Source organism: Sus scrofa, chromosome 17 (assembly GCF_000003025.6).
Source record: "Sus scrofa isolate TJ Tabasco breed Duroc chromosome 17, Sscrofa11.1, whole genome shotgun sequence".
NCBI classification, from domain to species: domain Eukaryota; kingdom Metazoa; phylum Chordata; class Mammalia; order Artiodactyla; family Suidae; genus Sus; species Sus scrofa.
The window spans coordinates 48,299,413-48,323,894 of NC_010459.5; the positions used below are offsets into that span (position 1 = coordinate 48,299,413).

The 24,482-nt window shown below is 50.1% G+C and overlaps 1 long non-coding RNA gene across 1 annotated transcript; it reads right to left on the reverse strand.

The window, feature by feature from the left end:
- Nucleotides 3,159-23,340, reverse strand: LOC110257463. The gene is made up of 3 exons (XR_002340081.1): nucleotides 22,146-23,340; nucleotides 8,360-8,558; nucleotides 3,159-6,160 (listed from the first exon to the last, which is right to left on the reverse strand). It is a non-coding gene; the product is annotated as an uncharacterized LOC110257463 (long non-coding RNA).

Sequence of the window (24,482 nt, forward strand, 5' to 3'; positions counted from 1 at the left end):
GCTTCCCAGAAGAGCTTCAAGAACCATTTGGATGCACCAGGGGGAGATGTTTGATTTAGAAAGCAGGGCAAACAGGTGGAGGAGAGGTGGGGAGAGGGGAGCTCGCTTTTGCCCCCTACCTAGAGTCTAAATGCTAGCATGACTTCTGTACAAGACAGTGTGGTGGAGAGAGACAAAAGACCCACCTCTGCCACCTCTTATCTGTGTGACCTGGGGTAGGTCATGTTGACCTTTTAGCATCTCAGTGTGCTCATCTGGCAAATGGAGACAATCCCCGTAGCAGATGCTCTGGATGCTTCCTCTGTTCCCTCCTAGGTCACTGGTTCTCGATGTTGAGTGTGTATCAGAAGCCCCTATGAGACTTGTTAAAAGACAGATTGCTGGGCCCCCCCCTCCAGAAGGATTTAGCAGGTCTGGGATGGAGCCTAAGACTTTGCATTTCTACAAGAGTCGCAGGTGGTGCTGCTGGTCCAGGGATCGCACTTTGAGAACTACTGCCCTTGGCACTGGCATTTCTAGATACATAGTTGGTTTCCTGTTGCAAGCACTTTGAATCCCTTACCTTGGGCCCTTCCTTGGTTTTGAAGATGCACTTGGTGTAGGTGTGGGGCAGGTGAGACACACCTGAGAGAGCTAGAGCCCCAGAATACCCATCCAAGTAGGAGTGGAAGTTGGAAGATAAACGCCCCTGCTTCCTTGCCCTTGGGAGGGACAAATAGTGTGTTCTATAGCGCCTCCTAGGTCCCTGAGAATGATCAAGTCACAGACATTCTCTGCATGAGCTTCTTGCCCTTCTCTGTCTCACTCCCCACTGCCTGCCCCCTCCACTGGTGCTTTCTGGGTTTAATTCTAAAGTAAACTACCTGCTTAACTTCCTTGTTGCAGAGTCTGCTTTTGGAGAAGGTCTCCTCCTCCAGCCCCCACCACCACCACCCAAGAGTCAGCAGAGGTCAGTCATGATAAGGTCCAATTTTGTACATCTTAGCATCCCTGACAAAGGGAAGGCGTTGTTATTCTTGGCAGCTGTAGGAAGTTCTGAGTTCTAAATAGAGCTCAGCAAGGAACTTTCTGTGTGACCTTGTGAAAGCTGCTCTCTGGTTCTGGGCTCCCCCCACCCCATGTGATGAAGGGATAGGGTTCTATGAGTTCTAAGGGTCTTGCCAATTCTGAAAAGCATCAGCCCTCTGTAGGGTCTGCTCTAGCCTGTGGATCAATGGGTGGGTGTGAGGCTCACATTAGCCAGAAGGTGGCGCCAAGGCAATGTCTGAAGACCCTCGCGGTTGGCTTTTAGGGACTTGCATTTCCTCCCTCAGCCTCCTGCAACCTTTACTCTACAACTCCATTTGTTTCCCCAGGTCTCCCTCTCCATTGCTTTTTCATTTAACAAACATCAGCTGCATTTCTGCTGTGGCCTCTCCCTGAGCTCGGGTTGTGCAAGATACCATTAAGAATACACACGGACCGAGTGCTCAGCACCTGCTAGGCATAGTGCTAAGAAGGGCATTGAGGAGTTCCCACTGTGGCTCAGCAGTAATGAACCCAACTAGTATCCATGAAGATGTGGGTTTGATTCCTGGTCTCACTCAGTGGGTTAAGGATCTGGTGTTGCTGTGAGCTGTGGTGTAGGTCACAGACCCAGCTTGGATGCTGGTGGCTGCCGCTCAGATTTGTCCCCTAGCCTGGGAACCTCACATGCCACAGGTGTGGTCCTAAAAAAAGCAAAACAAAAAACAAACAAAAAAACAAAACCAAAAACTGCATTGTCTTAAGTCCATAGGACAACCTGCATAAGACACACTGTCTTTCTTTCAACACCCATTTTACAGATGGGGCTCAGAGGCTGAATGACTTGCCAAGGTCTAAAGAATTAGAGCTGGGATCTGGACCCTACATAGGTTGATCCAAGAGCCTGTAGTTCTTACCCACTTGGAGAGTTTCAAAAAAAAAAAAAAAAAGAGGCACATGTTATCTGGCTGTTAAAAGACAGTGTGACTGCTCAGGATGGAGGGCAAGCCCAGATGGGAGCAGCTAACTGCAAGGGCAGGGATTGCAAACCCATGGGCATGCACTGGAGCTGGAAAGCAAGGCAGGCTGGCTCAGGAGGGGTCAGGATGGCACAGACTCCGCCCAGCTGGGGGGGGGGCAGCACCTGTGGACTCCTCACCATGGTTGCCTTCCAGGAATGAGAGTGAAATATTGCTGGGGATCCAGGTATCTATGTGAAATCCCCCAATGTTTATTTTTTTATTTCTTTGTCTTTTTAGGGCCGCGCCTGCGGCACATGGAGGTTCCCAGGCTAGGGGTCAAATCGGAGCTGTAGCTGCCAGCCTATGCCACAGCCGCACCAGATCCAAGCCACGTCTGCAACCTATACCACAGCTCACGGTAACGCCAGATTCTTAACCCACTGAGCGAGGCCAGGAACTGAACCTGCATCCTCATGGATACTAGTTGCGTTTGTTAAGGCTGAGCCACAACAGGAACTCCCCCAAATCTCCCAATGTTTAAATGTTACCAGTCCCTAAAGTTCAAAACCTCTGCGGGAGTCCAAGAAAGCATGTCACAGAGGGCTGGAATTGAAAGAGGTGGGAATTTCATTATGTCTGACATTTTTTTTTTCCTATGTGGGGAAACTGAAGCCCAGGGAGGCTCCTGAGCCAAGTTAGGCGACATGTCTCAGGCAGGCTGTCTCCTTTCTCTGCACCCCATGCCAGAGGCTAGAGAGAGTGGGGGTGCAGAGAAAGGAGACAGCCTGCCTGGGACAGGTGGGGGCTCCACCCTGCAACCCTGGATAAGAGGGTTGAAACTGCTGAAGCTCTAGGACTGAGGGGCTGGGGCTGAGCTGGATGTAGATGGCCTCTTAATTCTATGACACATCCCCAAGTTCTGCTCTCCCGCACTCCCCTCTTAAGCCTTCAGGGCCCTGGAGTCGATTCCTTGGGCAGCAGAAGTTATTAAAGACTCTGCCCTGAAGGATTTCTCTCCCCTAGAGTGATTCTGGCACAGAAAATTACAAACCCACCTGCAGGGGTGGGGAGATACAGTTTTAATTTGTAAAAAAAAAACCCACGCTGTGGTCTTGGAGTCTGGGGGGTGGGGGAAACTCATGGGGGGCTCCTCTGGGACGTGGCAACATTGCTGCCGGGGGTGGGGGTGGGCTCCTAGGGGGGGTTCAGTAAAGTCAATGAGCAGCTTTCACCCAGACAGACTGGGCCAGTGGGTGGTGGTGAAGGGGGCCTCTGCCTCTCTATTGCAAACTGCCCCCCCCTCCAGTCCCTGGGGCTCTCCGCCTCCCTCCTTGACGACTGGCACCTCCCGCTGGGCCTTGGCGCCCAGCTAGTTCCCTGCTTCCTCCTTCCTCCACGACTCCCTCCCACCCTCTGCGGTCTCTGCCCCTCCCCCATGCCTGCATCCTGCCGCCTGCGCCAACCAACCACCTTCTCCCAGCCCTTCCATCTCACCCTAGTTCTCTTCTGAGCAAGTGAGTTCTTGTTTTGGCTAATCAGTCCTACCCGTGGGCGCATGCCCCCTCCACCATCCAAGCAAGAAACAGGAAAATCAGGCCACCTGTAAGCCTCCCCACTATCCCCACCAGCCACAAGTTACGGGTCCTTCCAGGCTTGTTTTCTGTGCCAAAAATATTTTTTAAACTTGGGCTATTATTACACACACTGTTTGGTAAGCAGCCTTCTTTGCTTAGCCGTATATACAGCAGATATCTCTCCATGCCAATAAATATAGATGGACCACATGCTTTTTAATTGCTGCATAGGATTCCACTGCCCAGCTGGAGCCTGATTCAGGTGAGGGCTCCATATTGATGGATGTTTAGGTGGCTTCTCTCTCCTTGTCCTCTTGGGTCCCTTCCTGCTTCCACGGCACCTCTCCCCCCTTCGTCTTTCCCTCTCCTCTCCTGCCTTCATCCCCAGTGTCCAGCACCTCGCCCCCCATTCCCTCCAAGCCTTCGGCCCCTTGCGGAGGGCTGGGGGGTGGTGGCGGCTGGTATTTAACATCGGCTCCCCCGTGTCAGACGTGTGCCATCTCATTAGTGTGCCTGTCCCCCCAAGTGAGGCAGGCAGGAGCCACAGTGGCAGCAAGAGGCCTAATTGAATGTAACTAATTATTCACTCCCTTAAATGGGCCTGGGAGGGACAGAATTACTCACTCTGAACTGGGGAGACAGGGAACTGGCCGGCTGGCAAACAAATCCTGGGGCCTGTGGAGCCAGCTCTCCTTGGAATACTAATTAGGTCGGAGTGCCTGGATAAAACCAGGAACGGAGCCTCCGCTCCTGGGCCCCTCCCATCGGAGAAGCCAGGGTCCGGAGGAGAAATGAAACCTGGTGGGAAGCTAATTGCAGGCCCTGGACCCTGAGAAGGGTTGATATGGGGGATGGGGCAGGGGAAATGAACCTTGGAGGCTTCAGCCTGAGGAAGGCAGGGGCTAAGGTTTAACACAGGGAGAGGCAGGAGGGCAGGCAGTGCCCCCCAGAGGAAACGCGCCTCCCCTCCCACCCCCAAGGAACCTGTCTTCCAAATTCCAGGCTCCTTTCTCCTGTGAACAGCTACCTGAATACCACTGGTTTAGACTAGTTCCCTATGAGTCTCTGATCTGGGGAGGTGGACTGGCGGGGTTGGGGGTGGGGAGGTGGGCTGGTTCAAGGGGGCAGGAGGTGAAGGAAGAAGACCTGAATTAGCCCCAGGGGGCTCTGAGTTGCATCATTCTGGGCAGCTCCTGGAGGCCAGAGGTGAGGCTATGGGAGGTGCAGAAAGGAGAGTGAATGGGTGTGTGTGTGGGGGGGGGGTGTGCACACGCAGTAATCATGACTCTGCCACGTATGTGCCAGGCACTTCTCACACACAATCTCATTTGATCCTGACAATATTCCTTTGAGGGGAGACAGTCATTCTTGCAAGTGAACAAGGTGAGGCTCAGAGAAGTTGAGTAAGTGGCCCAAGGAAACACAGCATAGCCAGTATGCTATTTCTGGCTCTCCTGGATCCCAAATTCCATGCTCCTTTCTCCTATGTGGCTTTGATTCTGCTATTGCATTTGCGATCTCTTTCCTAGCAGGTGTTAGTGTGGGCGGACTACTCGTGTGTGTGTGTGTGTGTGTGTGTGTGTGTGTGTGTGTGTACACTTCTCCCTCCTGAAAGGGGCTAGCTCTTCACAAGCCTCCCACTCCTGCCCGACACAAAGCCTCCTCCTGACCAGTGGGAGGAAAGAGGAGGGGGCACCAGCCCCGCTTCTTGTCCCCTTTCCCCCCAGCCATCTCCTGTCCCCACTCAGGAGATGGCTTCCCCTTGTGCCTGGGGGGCAGGTGAAGGCCAGTCATCCTGCCAGCCAAGTGACAATCAGCCTCATTTGTAACAAATGTGGAGGGAGAAGCTTCTGCAGTTCCAGGGTAGGTCAATTCCCCCTTTCCCATGAAAGTGCTGCCCCCTCGCCTGCCCCCAGCGAGGATGGCAGGGAGAGACAGAAGACAGTGTGGCACACACTCAGCCCCCCTCCATCCATCCTCCTCAAGTGCACAGGACTTCATCGGGGCTTCGGACTGGGGCACTAAATTTATGAGCCCAACACAGATTCCCCAATCACTTGGCTTGCCAATCCATCTTTTTGGAGTTGGGGATGAAATGAAATTATCATGAAATAAATCTACAGATGATCGAGGGACCAGCAGGTCTGGGGGGTGGGCAGCAAGGGTGAGAGTGGCAGAAGCAGCTGGGACTCGGGTGGGAGGGCCATTGCCACTCCTCCTTGGCCAAGACCCGGGGAGAAGACTCTGCTGACTTGGAGGTCTTTGGTCAGGGTGGAGCAGCTCTGTTCCACCTCTGCCTCCAACTCTCCTTTGAAGCCCTCTGCCCGATAAGACTCTTACCCACAGGGCTGGATGCAGGGCCCTGCTGCTGTGATGAGGTCCTGAGGCACCTGTGCTCCAATCCCGGGGTGGGGGCAGGGCAAACTCAGCGGGGTAGCTGGATGGGGGGGGCTCTGGTGCAGGGAGAGGTGGAGGGTGGGGGCAACAGAATCAGGACCAGGGTCCTGGGTGATGTTCCACATCTTTGGCTGTGCACCTGTTAATCATGGGAAGGGACCAATCAGAAGGGCCCTTGGAGGGGTGGGTCCTGGGTGATGCTCCACATCCTTGGCTGTGCACCTGTTAATCATGGGAAGGGACCAATCAGAAGGGCCCTTGGAGGGGTGGGGCCCTTGGAGGGGCGGGGCCCATGAGGGAGCAGGGCCCATGGAGGGCCCCTACTGTGCCAGATGTTAACTCTAATTTCTGGGAGGAGAGCACCAGGGAAGGGATTGTGTGGGCAGAGCTACTTGGAGAGTTTTGGTCAGCACCTCGTTACCAACATGTTTAGAAGTATAGTTGACCCTTGAACAACACAGGCATTGGTGAGCCCACCCTCTAGGCAATGGAAAATCCACATATAACTCCAGCTGACCCTCCGCAAGTGTGGTTCTGCCTTCAAAGATTCAACCAGCTGTGGACTGTGTAGTACCGTAGTACACATTTATTGAACAAAACTTGTGTAATTGGAGCCATGCAGTTCAAACCCCTGTTGTTCAAGGGTCAAGTGCAGTTCAGTGTTTTCACATCCCCTAGAGCAGGATGGTGTGTTCCAGCTGAATGCGTCTTGGAGCAGGGCAAGGGTTTGAGTCAGCGGGTCCCCAAAGCCCTCAGCTCCCTCTCTCCCTGCTCTGGCTAGGGGTGTCTGGGTCCCCTTCCCAAAGACCCCGTGTGGCCACTGGCCTTTAGGACACTGAGTCGCAGGATGAGCCCAGGGCCGAAGGGACTAGCCAAGCCCAGAGTGCCAGAGCCTTCCTGCCTCCCCCACTGACCTCAGCCCGCTCTCAGGGGACCCTGCACACCCTGAGCAGTGAGCCCGAAGTGGATGCAGCCAGCTGGCAGGGGGACGCGGTCATCCGGCCTTCTGAGCAAGGCCAGCTCTCACCATCGGAAATGGGTGAGACGAGGCTCTGTGGGGGTCACTGGGCAGGATGGGCCCTCCCCTGACCCCCCCGGGATTCCCCTCTTCCCAGGAAGGGGCTCGGTGCCTTTGGGGGATGATAAAGGCCAGCCAGATAGACCATCGGCACCTATCGATGTTTCAGGCTGGGTGGAGGGCCTGGTGTGTGAGCACAGTTCCGGGGAGCTGGGCGGGGGTGGGAGCCAGACACAGCCGGCTAGACGGCTCTGGAAATGAGATTTGCGGTGTTATCTGTGCTCGCTCAGGCCGAGGGCCTTGGGCATTAACTAACCTATCCACGGAGTTAAGAAGTGGAGAGGGGCCTGGAAGCAAAGGGGTGGTGGGAACGGAAACCCTGGTGGGAGTGGCTGGAGCACCTGCAGGAGTGTGTGTGTGTGTGTGTGTGTGTGTGTGTGTGTGTGTGTGTTGTGTCCCTGGGGGGATTTGTATTTGTGCCTTTTTGTCTCCCAAAGTGTGTGTGTGTGTATCTTCCTGCTTAATGGGGTGTCCTTTAAGAGGATGTGTGTGGAAATGTTCTGATTCCCGCTCATGTGTTGATATTTCTTGTGTGTGTGTGTGTGTGTGTGTGTGCGCGCGCGCGCGTGCTCACAATCACACACTCCTGGTGGTTTTGTCTGTACAAGCCCCAGCCCCCTCAGCAGCCTGTGGACCCAGAAACAGCCTAAGGAGTGGTGGTGGGTGGAGTGGGGGGGCCCCAGAGGGTGGTCTGGGAAGAGCTGGGCCCTGGAGGTGCCACTGGCCTGGCAGGGAACAAAGGTACAATCAGTTGAGAGGCCATGAGGGCCCTGGCTGATTGAGGAAGAGGAATGAGCAGGGAGCCCCCAGGGGTCCAGCAGGGGCAGGAGGCCCTGGGATCCTGATGAGGGAGCAGGTGCAGCCAGGTTCACCCGAGCTGCAGGGAGGCAGCCCAGGGCAGAGTGGGGACACCGGCGATGAGCCAGGGACAAACTGTGCAGGCTGAGGACCTGGACTGATGAACCCAAATCCCTGGGGATGGTGGGGATAGACTCTAAAGAACAGATGTCACTGTGACCCTAGCAGCTCACACCTACTCAGAGCTCTTGGAGGGCCTGGTGATGGCAAGGCATCTGCCATGCAGTCCTCACACCACAGTGGCAGTTCTGTCATCAGCCAGGCCCCAAATGAGGAAACAGGCCCCCAGCATGGAGGGGATGCACAGCCACCAATCCAGGTTGGCCTGACCTCAGTGCATGCCTTTTACCTTCATGTCACCATCCATGCCAGTCCCCAGCCCCCTGCTGCATCACCCATGGAGAGAAGTTATAGGGAGACAGATGGTAGGGACAGAAAAAGAGGAATTTATGAATCAACTTGATCAGCAAAGAAAGCAGACTGACCTTGGAGATAGTGAAATGTCCGTCACTGGAGGTATGCAAGAGGCAGCTCACTGATGAAGGGCTTCCTTGAGGACCAGGAGGTTGGGTTCCATTTTCTCCATCACTGTACTGTGGACTTGAGTCATAGCCCCTGAGTTGGAATCCTCACTGTGTGGTCTTGGGCAACTTGCTAGCTCTCTCTGTGCTTCAGTTTTCTCATCTGTGAAATGGAGGGGATGGAGGACTGAATGGCACATAGTAAGCACCCAATAAATCCTAACATTGCACCTTAGGTGTGGGGCAGAATGGGAATGGATGGCGGGGAGGGGGGCGGTCAGAGAGAAAGCTGGGGGAGGAGGAGGGATTTGGGATGGACGGAAAGGAAGGTGGAAATTCAGGGGTTGGTTCTGAGACTCAAGAGGTAAGTGGGGGTTCAGGTGAGGACCTGAAAACACCTAGGCTCCTCTGCTTCAGTCCAGACTTCAGCATCTCTTTTCAGGGCTGTTACTCCTCCCTCTCTCCCTGTTTTTCTTGCACATTCTCTCTTTCTCTAGTCCATGCTCCATCCTTGTTTTTTTTTTTTCCCTGTTGAATTCTTTTTTTTCAATTTTATTTATTTAAAATTATTTCCCCAATACAATTTTTTCTTCTACTGTACAGCATGGTGACCCAGTTACACATACATACAAACATTCTATTTTCTCCCATTATCATGCTCCATCATAAGTGACTAGACATAGTTCCCAGTGCTACACAGCAGGATCTCATTGCTTATCCATTCCTAAGGCAATAGTTTGCATTTATTAACCCCAAGCTCCCAATCCACCCTGCTCCCTCCTCCTCCCCCTTGGAAAACACAAGTCTATTCTCCAAGTCCATGATTTTCTTTTTTGTGAAAAGGTTCATTTGTGCTGTATATTAGATTCCAGATATGAGTGATATCATATGGTATTTGTCTTTCTCTTTCTGACTTAGTTCACTCAGTATGAGTCTCTAGTTCCATCCATGTTGCTGCAAATGGCATTATGTCATTCTTTTTTATGGCTGAGTAGTATTCCATTGTGTATATATATATATACCACATCTTCCTAATCCAATCATCTGTTAATAGGCATTTGGGTTGTTTCCATGTCTTGGCTTCTGTGAATAGTGCTGCAATGAATATGTGGGTGCATGTGTCATTTTTAAGGAAAGTTTTGTCCGGATATATGTCCAAGAGTGGGATTGCTGGGTCATATGGTAGTTCTATGTATAGATTTCTAAGGTACCTCCATACTGTTCTCCATAGTGGTCATACCAGCTTACATTCCCACCAGCAGCACAGGAGGGTTCCCTTTTCTCCACACGCTCTCCAGCTTTTGTTATTTGTGGACTTACTAATGATGGCCATTCTGACTGGTATGAGGTGGTATCTCGTGGTAGTTTTGATTTGCATTTCTCTAATAAGCAGGGATGTTGACATGTTCCATCCTTGTTAATTTGATCACATCACCCCCTCATCCACAGCACTTGATGACTCTCCTCTGCCCATGGAAGTGGTTCTCCATGTGCACCAGGAGAACTCAGGGAGCTGGGGGAAAACCTTAGGCAGTATGTGATCTTGGGTTCCTTGGGGACTTTCTAGTTTCTGGTTTGGTGGTGGTTTGTCTTTCACACGTTTTACCAAAGGAAGATCAGGCTCAGAGCCATCAGCAAGCAACTGCCTCTGTTAGAACTTGATACCACTGGCGTTGTTTTCAATCTGGCTTTCTCCAACCATTTCCTTATTCTCAAAACACCTTTCCTCTTGGCTCCTCAACTGCATGCTTTCTTCTCTGTATCATATTCACTGGCTGCTTCTGCCCAGGCTAGTTTTGGATTCTCCTTTAAAGCTGCCTTGCCATTGGATCCCTTCCTATCTGGGACTCTAACCAGTCCACGGACTTCAACACCATCAGTGATCCCCAAAGACCTCTCTCCATTTTCTCCAGAGAGAAAAGTCCTGCCTCTTTTTTTTGGATCTTTTTAGGGCTGCATCTGTGGCATATGGAAGTTCCCAGGCTAGGGGTCAAATCAGAGCTGCAGCTGCCAGCCTATGCCACAGTCACAGCAATGTAGGATCCGTGCCTCATCTGCATGGCAATGCCAGATCCTTAACCCACTGAGCGAGGCCAGGGATCAAACCCACATCCTTATGGATGCTAGTCTGGTTCCTTACTGCTGAGCCACTGTGGGCACTCCTCTAGCTGCCTCTTGACATCCCCACTTGGATGTCCGACAGGGGTCTCCACCTAAAAGTCCAAAATGGAGCTTGAGTCACCCCACACCTCTGCCTCCCCTCTTGCCTGCCTTGTTGCAGGAGATGCTTAAACATCTAGGAGTTATTCTTGGTTCCTCTGTCTTCCTTGCCTGCCCCGTCCAATCCATCAGCTACGCCTGTCATCTTTCCCTGCAAAACATATTCTGAAACTGCTACTTCCCTCCATCACTTCTTGTTCCTTCTTATTCAGGTGCAAAGTATCATGATCCTTCGCCTGCATGTTACAGTAGCCTCCGCCATGGTCTTGCTGCCTCTTCCCTGCACCCCCACTATCCACTGCACAGCAGGCAGAAGGGGTTCTTTTGGCCACTCCCAGGCATGCAGAAGTTCCTGGGCCAGGGATCGAACCCATGCCACAGCTATAACCAGAGCCACAGCAATGACAACGCTGGATCCTTAACCCGCTGAGCCACCAGGGGACTCTCAGAAGGGCTTTAAAAAATATTAATCAGATGATGTCACTCCACTGCAAAAAGTCTCAAAGAAAATTCTTGTATGCTTGTAAAGATCCAAGCCCTTCGCTCTAGTTTACAAGGCCCCGTGAAACCAGGGGCTTTTTCTGTCTTTTTCTCTTACTTCATTCCCATATGACTCTCCCCCTTGCCCACTCCGTTCCAGTCACACCCAGCTCTGTTCCACCTTATTCTCTCTGTTCAAGGTCTTCTCCTCCTTGACCTTGGCATGTTCAATATCTTCCTTTTAACTGTCCCTTTGAGGGGCCCCCCCTCAGAGAGGCCCTCCCTGACCATCCAACAGCCAAGACAAGGCTGCATCTGCCTCCTCAAGCACAGCAGAGCATGACATTTTTATTTTCCTTTGTTTGGCTTTTGCTTTTCCCCATGGAAATTATAAACCAAGAAGTTTGGTTACTAAAATGTTTGGTAGGAACATTAGTGGGAGGCTGTCTGGTTCTTTGCCATAGCCCCGGGACCAAGAATGGTACCTGGGTCATTGGAGATGATTATTAAGTATTTGTTTCTTGGATTAATGACTTGTCCTTATTTTTATAATCACCTTTGATTGATGACAGCTGTTACTGTTTTGTCCGCTTGAGATAGTGATATAAACTTTCCTTTTAAAGGGAAGCCTCCTACACTGTTGGTGGGAATGTGAATTGGTGCAGGCACTATGGAAAATAGTATGGAGGTTCCTCAAAACACTAGAAATAGAATTGCCATATGATCCAGCAATCCCACTCCTAGGCTTGTATCCAGAGGAAACTCTACTTTGAAAGGATACATGCATCCCAATGTTCATAGCAACACTATTCACAGTAGCCAAGACATGGAAGTAAACTAAATACTAAATGTCTATCAACAGATGAATGGATAAAGAAGACGTGAGAGAGAGAGATATATAATAATGGAACATTAGCCATTAAAAAGAAAGAAATAATGCCATTTGCAGCAACAAGATTATCATACTAAATGAAGTAAGTCAAAAAGAGAAAGACAAATATATGAAATCACCTATACATGGAATCTAAAATATGACCCAAATAAACATATGTACAAAACAGACTCACAGACCTAGAAAACAAAGCTATGGTTACCAAAGGGGAACCGGGGTGGGAGTGGGATAAATTAGGAGTTTGGGATTAGCAGATACAAACTATTCTAGATAGAATAAATAAACAGGGAGTTTCTGTTGTGGATCAGCAGGTTGTGAATCCAACTAGTATCCATGAGGATGGGGGTTCGATCCCTGGCTTCACTCAGTGGGTTAAGGATCCGGTGTTGCCGTGAGCTGTGGCACAGGTTGCAGGCATAGCTCAGATTCTGTGTTGCTATGGCTGTAGCGTAGGCTGGCAGCTGCAGCTCTAATTTGACCCCTAACCTGGGAAATTCCATATACCACAACTATGGCCCTAAAAATGGAAACAGCAAAAAACCCAAGATCCTCTTATATAACAGAGTTAACTACAGTCAATATCCCGCAATGAACCATAATGGAAAAGAATGTATATATGTGCTGAATCACTTTGCTGTACACTGGAAACTAACACAGCATTGTAAATCAAATATACTTCAATTAAAAAAGCTTTCCTTTGAAGAATAAAGCAAAACAAACAAACAAAATATCTTTTAAGAGACTTGTATCCAGGCTCTATAAAGAACTCTTACAACTCAAGAATAAAAGGACAAATAACACAATTAAAAACGGGCAAAGGATTTGAATAGCTATTTCTCCAAAGGTCACATACAGATGGCCCATAAGCACATGAAGAGATGCTCGACATCACTCGCCGTTACGGAAATGCAAATCCAAACCACAACAAGGTTCCATTTCAAGCCCATTAGATTTAGCTACAAGGATGGCTAAAATGAAAAAGATAATAACAAGTGTTAGCAAAGATGTGGAGAAATTGCTCATATATTGCTGGTTGGGATTGCAACATGAAACAGTCACCTTCGAAATAGTTTGGTGGTTCTTCCTCCAAAAGTGAAGCATGTGGTTACCATATGGCCCAGCTATTCCACTTGATAGATGTAAACCCAAGGGGTATGAAAACATAGGCCAGGAAGTTCCTGTTGTGGCTGAGCAGTAACGAGATTAACTAGTATCCATGGGGATGCCGGTTTGATCCCTGGCCTCTCTCAGTGGGTTAAGGATCTGGCATTGTTGTGAGCTGTGGTGTAGGTTGCAGATGCAGCTCAGATCCTGTGTGGCTGTGGTGTAGGTAGCAGCTGTGGCTCTGATTGGACCCCTAGCCTGGAAACCTCCATATGCCACAGGGCTCAGCCCTAAAAAGCACAAAAGAAAACATAGATCCACAACTAGAGATTCTCACACTAAGTGAAGTCAGAAAGGGAAAGAAAAATACCACATGATATCACTTACATGTAGAATCTGAAATACGGCTCAAATGAACATATCTACAAAACAAAGCCAGACTCATAGATAAAGAGAACAGACTTGTGGTTGCCAGGGGGCGGGGAGGGAAGGATTGGGAATTTGGGATTAGCAGAAGCAAACTATTATATATAGATTGGATAAACAACAAGGTCCTACTGTATAGCACAGGGAGCTGTATTCAATATCCTGAGATAAACCATAATGGAAAAAATATGAAAAAGAATGTGTGTATGTGTGTGTGTGTATCAAATTACTTTGCTGTACAACAGAAGTTAATACGACATGGTAAATCAACTGTACTTCAATAAAAAATTTTTTTAACTCCAAAAACCCCCATATGTACACACAAAAACTTGTACATGAGGAGTTCCCATCATGGTGCAGTGGAAATGAATCCAATTAGGAACCACAAGGTTGTGGATTCAATCCCTGGCCTTGCTCAGTGGGTTAAGGATCCAGCATTGCTGTGAGCTGTGATGTAGGTCACAGACACAGCTTGGATCTGGCATTGCTGTGGCTGTGGTGTAGGCTGGCAGCTGTACCTCCAATTCAGCCCCTAGCCTCGGAACCTCCATATGCCGTGGGTGCAGCCCTAAAAAGACAAAAAACAAGAAAAAAACCAAAAAAAAAAAAAAAAACTCTTGTATGTGAGTGTTGATAGCAGCACTGTTTAAAATAGCCCCCAAATGGAAACAACTCAGATGTCCATCAACTGATGAATGGTTGAAAAAAATGCGGTATGTCTATACAAAGGAATATTAGTTGGCGACGAAAAGGAACGAAGTAGTTACATGCGACAACATGGATGAATCCTGAAACCAGTTTGCTAACTGAAAGAAGCCAGTCACAAAAGGCCATAGAGTATATGAATCCATTCATATGAAATGTTCAGAACAGGCAAATCCATAGAAACAAGAAACAGATTAGTGACTGCCAGGGGGCTGGGGGGAGAGGGAATGGGAAATGACAGGGAGTGAGTAAAGGATTTTTTTGGGGGTGACGAAAATATTCTGAAATTAGGTAGTGATGACGATTGTATGACTGTAAATATGCTAAAACCCACTGAACTGTCCACTTTAGGGATTTGTTTTTTTCCACATGGCCCGCAGCACGTGCAAGTTCATGGCCCAGGTATCAAAATGGTGCCACAGCAATGACCCAGTGAAAAAGCTGGATCCTTAACCCACTGATCCACAAGAGAACGCCACACACTGTATGCTTTAAAACGTTGGATTTGATGTTATATGACATATCTCAATAAAGCCATTATTGAAAAAATAAAGTAAAAAAGTGATCATTTAAAGAAAAAAGCCAACAGTTGTACAGAAACACATGGATCTCTAGCAAAATCATGCATGAGGAATATGAGTAATTGAAGTTGGCTTATAGACTTATAAGGATAAAGTCTAGACATCATAGTTTAACATTCAAGGCTTAACCCCAGCTTTGTCTGCTGCTCTTCTCCTTAATCTGGCCACAGCGGGTTGCTCCCTGTTTCTGAAACACTTAGGAATCTTTGAAGCTGCCTTGTCTTTGCAAATCTTGGTCCCTGACTGGGCTGCCCTTTCTCCTTCTTTCTACCTGGTTTAATTCAGCCCAAAAAATATTGGTGGGGTTGATAGGTGCCGCAGCACCTGCCCGACACTGTGTCTGGTGCTGGCAATACAGTAGAGAGAAAAGAGACAGACACAGCCTGGAACCTGGGTTGGCTCCCAGGCAGGATGAGGGAGATGGATGAGTAGCTGGCGATGACCAAGAGGGAGGAAATATCTGGTATGCAGGGAGTACCAGAGCTGCAGAAATGCAGTGGAAGGAACCAACATACCCTGAGCGCTCCAGAGGTGACGGGGAAGATGTCCCCAGTTGTAGAGTTTAGCCAGGCAAAGAATAAGGGGACAAGTGTGGCAGGCAGAGGGAACAGACTGGGTAAAAGCCTCAGGACAGAGCACAGCAGGTTGGAGCAGGCATCAGAAGGTGGATGTGGCTGGAAGGTAGCCCGCGAGATGGGGAGTGACAAGCAATGATGTAGAGAGAAAATGATCACGTGACTGGTGCTCGGGGCCCTTGCTGGCCATGCCAACAACTCTGGAATTTTAATTCCAGGGCTCAGATTCCATACGACACAATATTATGGTGATTTTTTTTCCCTCAAATCACTGATCACTCCTGGCATTGAACATCCATCTGTTTACTGCCGGCCCCCCTACCAGAAAGGACATGAACTTTGTGCTGTTGACTGCTGTGTATTCAACAGCCAGAACAGCTCCTGTAGATGCTCCATAAATACTTATCAAACGCAGGAATTTACGTGCCTGTCTCCTTTGCTTAATAAAGTTATTTAAAGCCAGGGAACGGTCAGATCCATCACTGTGTCCTCAGGGCCTAACACAGGGCTTGGCACACACATGCTGTTTAATAAATATTTAGAGAATAAATGAATGAATCCTCATCTTCTCCGATGGGCTACAAATTCCTGAAGGGCAGGGACGGCCCGATTCATGGCCCTTGTGCCCAATCCATTGCCTGGCAGAAAGCAGACACTCAATAAAGATTTGCTGTGCTAGTGAAGAATCTCCTCTGGATGGGGCAACTGGCAGACCTGCAGTGGGCACTAATGCTTGCACAGCTTCCACAGTGCTGGCTCCCAGGCAGGCAGAGAGCGGGGTGGGAAGGGGAGATCCCCAGCTGCCAAAGGGTCTCAGGCCCTGGGGTCAAAGGTCTGGCCGACAGGACCAGGCTGGGTGTGCCAGGTAGCCAGGAAGACCTGGTGCCTCAAGGAGGACTTCCTGGGGCTTCAGAGACCCCTCCCTTGCTCATCTGTCCCCCCGGCCCCGCCCTTCTCTGGCAAATGGCAGGCAGCCTCACCAATGAGGTGTGGGTGCAGCTGGAGTGGGGAGGTGGTGGTGGTGGTGGTGGTGGGACGGGACAGATGGTGGGAGGAAGGAAACCCCCATGTTCTCCTCCATCTGTTACATTTAATTGACTTTCCATAGAAAGAAAAAAAAATAATAAACCAGTTGCAAGGATGAAATTGCTAATTAAAAGCCCCTCTGATTAGAGAGACAAATATTTACCAATTATGCCTGACCCTGTCTGTCCCTCTTATGTCTGCAAACTCCCCCATCAGCACGAGGCTGCATGACACCCAGCTGGTGGCTCTTTCACCAATCGCTCTCTTGGGGCTCAGAATGCTCAGACCAGCTACGGGCGAAACAGGGTAAGGGAGAGGCAAATACTGGCAAATAGTCAGTCAACAAACACTCAAAATGCTTATTGCATGTTTAGGCTCAGTGCTGGGCCCCAGGGAGCCAGAGCAGGGTTTCCATGTACAATTCTTCACATTGTGTGCTGTACAAAGGTTCATCACTGGGAGAGTGGGGCTCTACTTGTCCACCTGGGACCCCTGATGGCAGAAGTGTTTTTTTTTTTTTTGCACAGTGGGCCATTAGCTTGTCAAGCCATGTTCACAGGATCATGCCGGCTTTTTTCTAATCCATAGAGAATGGGCTAGTGACAGCTCTCCTGAGATGAATATAATTCAGTTCCTGATCTAAGGGCTCTTGGGATAGTGGGGGAGAAAAATATACCTATGAAGAGCCAACAGTCATTTCATTAACATTTATTGAGCTCCTAATGTTTGTCAAGCACTGCGTTATGTGCTGGGGGAGAGAGAGAGAGGAGTAACACATTTCCTGCCCTCTAGGATGCTCATCTACATGGAAGAGATGGATATACACACCTGGGTCTGCCTTTTCTGTTCAAACTTCCTTCCTCCCTCCCTCCTTCCCTCCTTCTTTAGGAATATCTGGGAGGGAAGAGTCATAGCTCTGGACTCATGTGGCTGGCATTCAAATCTTGGCTCCATCATGTCCTAGCTGTGTGACCTTGGGCAAGTTACCTCACCTCTCTGTGCCTCAGGTTTCCTCTCTGTAAGTTGGAGATAATAATAGTAGGAGAATCTTGGAGTTATTATAATGATTAAATGAGTTAATCCATGTAACTCATGCCTGACACGCAGCAAGTGCTTAATAAAGGTTAACTATTGTTATGACTATTTTTGAGTTCAATTGTGTGCCCCTTGGGGACACAGAGTTATACCAGTCCAGCGTCCTCTCCCCTTAGAACTCACAGTGTGACACACACACACAGAAACCCATTAACATACACAAGCTCGTATACATTCAGGCTGAGCTGAAAGGAAGTTGTGATGGCAGGGTGTGGTTCTAGAATGAATAAGTCTTAGCTCGGAAGTCAGGTGAGTTGAGGTTGTCTTAAACCCAGGCTGGGGAAATGAAATGAATGCTCGGTGAGGTCATGAGCTCTCCATCACAGGAGGTATGCCAAAGGATGAGGTTGCCACAGAGAGGATCCCAGCTGGTTTGGGGTGTGACAACCCCCTCCTGGGGACACCAGGACAAGTTTCCCAGGACCAACTAACACTGGGCAATGTCCTGGGAGTCCATTCTACCAGCAAAGAGATGGCCAAGCTTCCTGCCATGTATGTCCATTCCCTGGGAAAGGCCCTGAATGGGGGGGGGGTCCACTGGCAGAGCAGAAAAGGGGCCCAAATTGGGGTGGGAGAGAGTTGGGATGACTCAGTCCTGAGGGGGTGACTTGGGAACCCACTCTCCTCTGTGACCACTGTCTACTTATACTCCCCACCTCAGTTTTCCCACCTGTAAAATGGGAAGAGAATGGACCAAATAAATATCAGTGTCTAGCCTTTGTTCCTTCTCCTGTTCCCAAATTATGAATAATATGTATTATCAGAATGGCTATCATTAATAAGTCTACAAATAATACATGCTGTAGTAGAGAAAAGGGAACCCTCCTACACCATTGGTGGGAATGTAAATTGGTCCAACTACTATGGAAAACAGTATGGAGGTTCCTCAGAAAACTAAATATAGGACTACTATATGATCCAGCAATCCCACTCCGGGCATATATCTGGACAAAACTACAATTCAAAAAGATACACGCACCTCTATGTTTGCTGCAGCACTATTCACAATAGACAAGACAGAAACAACCTAAATGTCCATCCACAGAAGAATGGATTAAGAAGATGTGGTACATATATACAGTGGACTACTACTCAGCCATAAAAAAGAACAAAATGCCATTTGCAGCAACATGGATGGAACTTGAGATTCTTACACTAAGTGAAGTAAGTCAGAGAGAGAAAGACAAATACCATATCCTATCACTTATATATGGAATCTAAAACTATGGTCCAGATGAACCTATCCATAGAACAGAAACAGACTCACAGACATGGAGAGCAGACTTGTGGCTGTTGGGGAGAGGGGCTGGGGGAGGGAGCTGGATGGGCTGGGAGTTAGTAGAAACAAACAATTACCTTTAGAATGGATAAGCAATGAGGTCCTGCTGTCTAGCACAGGGAACTATATCCAACCACTTGTGACAGAACATGATGGAAGATAATATGGGAGAAAGAATGTATGTATACACACACACACACACACACAGATGTATGTAACTAGGTCACTTTGCAGAAATTGACATAATATTGGAACTATAAAAAAAATTTAAAAACAAACCAAGAATACACATTAAGTGCTCATCACACGCCATGCACTGGGCTAAGCCTGCTGCACGTAGCATCTCATTGAAATTTCACGTCAAGCCCAGAGCTGGGCGCTATTATCATCATGCCCACTTTACAGATGAAGAAACTGAGATGTCAAGGAAGTTGTCCAAGTTCACCCAGCATGGAAATGACAGAGCCAGTTCTCAAACCCAGACCTGGCTGACCTTGAGACCTGGGATGCCAGTAACCTCACCCTCCCGCCTGCCAGTCCTGCTGGGCTCCCCAGCCTGGCCCCCTCCCTGTGCCACAGCCCTGGGAACACTCCTCCACTCCCCGTCCCCCTCCTGGGCTCATACCATGAAAGCCCCATGCAGAGCCTCCTACTCTAGAGGGATATATATTATCTAAATTTGATAAGACAACTTAATTTCACTCCGTGTCTGTTACCGGCGATAAAACCAGGAGACTTTTATGACCCAGCGTCCTCGGCAAGATTGTCAGGAACTTATTATACAAGGTCTAACTGGATTTCTCTCTGCAGATGGCTGGGAGCCATAGGCTGGAACGCAGTTCGGCAACACATTTGGGGGAATAAATGCAAAATGCTTGTTCCAGAGGCTTAGATAAGGCAGCAGGCCTCCGAGCTCCCCAAGAATCGGATCTGCCTTTCCCAGGCCCTGAAGGGTGATTTGGAGAGGATTTACCCTGCTGGCGGATGAGATGATGGGTTTTCTCTGCCCCGCATCCCTTGATCCTCCTGGCCCAGAGAAGGGATGGGGAGGCGCCTGAGACGTGGGGTTCAGAACAGCAGTTCCTGCAGAATGAGCATTTTGGGGCAGCGATGGGGGAGGGAGGAGGGGGTGAATGGGTGGTGGAGGGTGAGACTAAAGATGAGGGTTATGTGCCCTGTTAGAGGGGTAAAGATGAGCAGAAGGATAGGATTGGGCGGGTCTTTCACTTGCTCCCCAGGGATCCCCCCCCACCCCCGGCCCAAGACTTCTTCCTTAGAGCCCTGAGATGCCTGGCTTCTCCCCACCCCCACCTCCAGGGCTGGTGTGGAGCCTCACACACCGGGCTCCTAAACAGACCGCATCCCTCAGATGTGGGGTTCACATACTTAGGCTCACAGACACCCCAGTATGTTAAGGTTCATGATCAGCATACCCCACATTCAGAGCTCACCTCAAAATCTGCTATCTGCTAGGCTTGGGCTCACAGACAGACTTGGGGATCAGCTCAGTCTTGGGAACACCGAGTCCAGATCTGCAGCCTCCCAAACCTGGAGCTTCTCGAGTAGGGTCAGCCCCAAGTTCAGAGTTAAGGCTCAGTACTGACATCCCCCAAATGTGGGTTTATACACAGATTTGGCACGATCCCAGATTCAGACATCTCCTTGAACTAGACTCTTGGTCCTCAGCTTGGGCACCTCCAGCCTTGGGCTGCCACCAGAATCTAAGATGTCACCTCAGATTTGGGTATTCCTCCATCCCCACGACATGCCTTGAGATCACTGAAGTCTCTGGCTCTCCCAGTGCCCACCCAGGTGCAGGGAAGCTGTTTCGCTGGCAATGACTTAGGAAGCAATGACCTGGGAAGTTTCAGGTCTGCCCTGGCCCTTTCTACCGGGCCAGGGAGGCAGCCGAGATATTTTCATCTGTCATCCAGCCCCTGATGCCTCATTTATCTCCCTTTCCATGGACTCGGGACTCCACTAAGGGAAGTCTTGTCTCATTTTCTCAGCTCTCTCTTGCCTCCTCTTCCATCTAGAATCCTCATTCCTGCTAGGCCTCCCAGTTTTGGGAGGGAAGAGGGTAACATTTATTGAGCATCCTCTGTGTGCCAGAGTCTGGCACAACTGTGGTCTCATGGAAGCCTCACCACAACCTCTCCAGCTAGACCGTCTATTACACCCATTCTGTTAATGAAGAAACGAAGGTACAGAGAGGTTAAGGCACTTGTCCAAAGGCACACAGCCCTGAAGGATAGGAGCTTTGTCTCTGCCAGGATCCTGCCCTAGGGTTTGTAACAGAGCTTGGGGGTGCCCTCAGGCTTTGGGGCTTGAGGGGCGTTGTCCCCTACGTAGGAGACACAGCGAGGGGGCTGCTGTTATCCCTGAGCCTAACTTTGTGTTATTTCTGCATTGGCAAAATGAATTATTTCCAGCAGACGGGAGGATGGGAGGGTCACGGGAGTGGAGGACACTGCAGTGAGATCAAGGGCACTGGCTGCCAGGGCCAGTCACTGTGGAGGAGGAGGTGGTGGCAGGAGCTGGCCTTTGCCAGGAGACAGTGATGAATGGGTTGGGTCCCAGCTGCAAGGTGTTGAAGGGCAGAGACCCAGTTCCCACATGTGTATGTGTGATCAGGGGTCAGAAATCACAGCTACCCTGGAGCAGCTGGCGGCGTGGGGCGGGGTGGGGGAAACGACGCTACCCCACCTTGAGTGAAGGCCAGAAAGCCCACGGGGCCTCTGGAATGCTAACAACCCCTGGCAGGTCCTGCAGGAGGATGCAGAGGGCAGGCTGGAGGATGCAGAGGGCAGGCTGAGGCTGGAGCCTACCCTCTGCATCCCTCTCCTCAACTCTGCAGGTTCCTAGTGGATCCTGAGTGAGCTTGGGGTTTGGACCAGGACCTGGGGCTGAAAAAGAGCCTGGCTGTGGCGGGGAGTACGCGGCTGTTGGAACCAGGCTCTACCACTTCCCAGCTGGGAGACCTCGAGCAAATCATTTTACCTCTCTGAGCCTCAGTTACATGTAAACAGGCGCAATGATGCTGATCTGCGGGGTGGTGAGGGCTGGAAAGTACATGCTAAGTGCTCATTCAGGAAGTGGTGTTTTATAAAGGAGTTACCATGCCTGCACTCCAACAGCCTGGCCTGGAAATTGCCTCTAAGGGGGATAGAGATGGAACCCAAATCCCTCAGCTAAGAGTGGCTTTTTTTTTTTTTTTTTTTTTCCATAAGAGAAACAAGTAATATAATCCTCAAAGGATTTTCCCTCTTGGCTCTTAAAAAAAAAAAAAAAAAAAAAGCAAGCTAATATCTTCATTTCCATCCCCCCTTTTAAGCTAATTTGTGGAAAATTAAAACGGGGAACTCACGGTGGCTGGCATTTTAATTGGATCTTGGCTGGCTGTCTCCTCTAGGATTCCCTGATTAGCTTCCTCCATTAAAGTCTTCCATGCTCCGTTTTGCCAGTTTTCTGCCCTGGGCAGGGCCTGGGACAGGCAGGGCCACCCCAGAGCCCAGGTGACTTCCCAAGCAGAAAAGAGGGCTGCAAGCTGGACCCCCAGATGCCCCAGAGGCTTTGGGCTCAAAGTGACCCACGCTGGAATTTTGGCTCCGCCTCCAAGGCGTGATCTGTGCGAGGAACTAGCTGGCTGCACCTGTGTCCTTATCTGGGAACAGGACTCACCTGAGTGACTACCTGGCACACACAGACCCTCAAAACATGGTGTTTCCTTCTTTAGCTCACCTCTAAGATCTAGGGGGCTCTCAGAGGGCGGGCAGGATAGGCAGTCCCCCTTGCCTGAAAGGGAGAGCTCTCCCCTGCATCCCTCAGCCACTGCAGCCTTTGGTTAAAGAGAGTTCACTGCCCTTCCCACTTTCAGGGATTTGGATAAAAATAATAACTATGTTTCCCGAGTGCTTCTTGTCAGCCCTTCTTTTTTCCTCATGACAAGCCAAGGGGGAAGGAACTGTTGCTCTCTTCCCATTTTATGAAGATCAGAGAGGTTAACTTGCCACACAGCTACTTGAAGCGGCAGAGCCAGAATTGCAATTCAGGCGCTTTGGGCTGGAAGCTCCCTCAACCCAGCTTCAGTCCTCCAGTTTTGGATTAAAATGTGCTTCTCCCAGCCTCGGGCTCCCTGGGGCGTTCCTCTAGGGCTCAGACCGTAGCGGCGCCCCCTCCCCCGGGCTGGCGAGGGACTGGGTGGATGAGAGGAATTCCCAGCACCTCCACCCAACCCCCGCCGCCACCGCGCCCCCACCGGCACCCCGCAGTCCCAGACCCAGGCGGGGCTCCCGCCTCTGCCCCGCAGGGGGCCCCCGCAATCAGCGCTAATCAGCCCCGGATAATTACTCAGCCCATGGGGAAGTGAGCGCAGTGGTGCTAGGAAGGTTCAGCCCGGCTTGCTCAGTGGGACGCTGGCACAGGGCTCCTTCTTCCTGGGTCTGGGTTTCCCTGGCTACACTCAGGCGCGGGTGAAGGCAGTAGGTCTTTAACTCGGAAATGCCAGATCCGCCCAGTTCCAAGAAAGCTCTGGTGGTTGTACAGCTCCTGATCAGAGCTGCCTGGTTTCAAACCTGGCCCTGCCCTGAGCTGCTGGGATAACGCTTTGAACCTGGTCAACTCTCACTTTTCCTATCCATTAAATGGGGATAAAGTTAAAGTACTGACATCTGATTAAAATGACTGTTATGAGGATCCAGTATGGTACCTGGATCAGTTCCTGAAATAAATGGCAGCTATGGTTAGGGGATATTTTCCTTGCATGATCTCACTGAGTTTGCAGAGCAACTTGGGTATTACAGAGGGGGAAGCTGAAGCTCAGAGACATAAAATCCCTTGGCTTGGGGGAGCTGGCATCCACTCACTCTGAGCATTCTGGGCATTTACCATGCGCCTTGGTCACTGCTGAAACAGACAGACCAGCTCCCATCTTCTTGGGGCTCACGTTCCAGCAAATTGAGTCCCCCACCCCGACTTTCCCCGGGAGGGACACCTCCCCTGGCTCTTGCAGTAGCTGGGGAGGAAATAAGGGAGGGAGAGTCCCAACTAATGGATATCCTTGGGGTTTGGGTGCTTAATGATCCCCCTTCTCCTCATAACCATCTCATGTAAATTTCTTGTATAATTACACTGAAAGCTATCAAACTATCTAATTTAATTTCTTTGCGAAAATAAATAGCTAAAGTGGCCCTAGGTACTGGCATAAATACTTCAGGCAGAACAGTCCAGGATTGCTGCTTGTGCAGGCCTGACTGGCTGCAATACACACTTCATAAGTACATATTTATTGGGCCTGATCCCCCCACCCCCAAGAAGAGGCAAGGATTCTGCTGACTCAGCCAGAAGGGGAGGAAAGTGATTGGGGCCATGGCGGTGATGGGGAGGAGGGGCGGGGGAACGGAGGGAAAATATGCTGGGTAATTAATTATCCGTCTTTGTACATCCATAACTTTTTATTAAACAAATATGCAAATACTGCCTATCAGCTGCCTTCGCCTGGGGTCTGCCATGGGGATGACTATTAATTTGCGGCTGCGGGGAGGAGGGCTTTTCGCAAAATGAGCCAGGGCTGGGCCAGCCTCTCCTCTCTCCCTCACTTGCTGTGGCTCCCCTGGTCCTTGGAGCCCAGCATCACCACTCTGATCTGCTTAAACAAGGCCAGTGGGTCACACCTTCTTACCAGCAGCCCTCGTCATGGCCACCT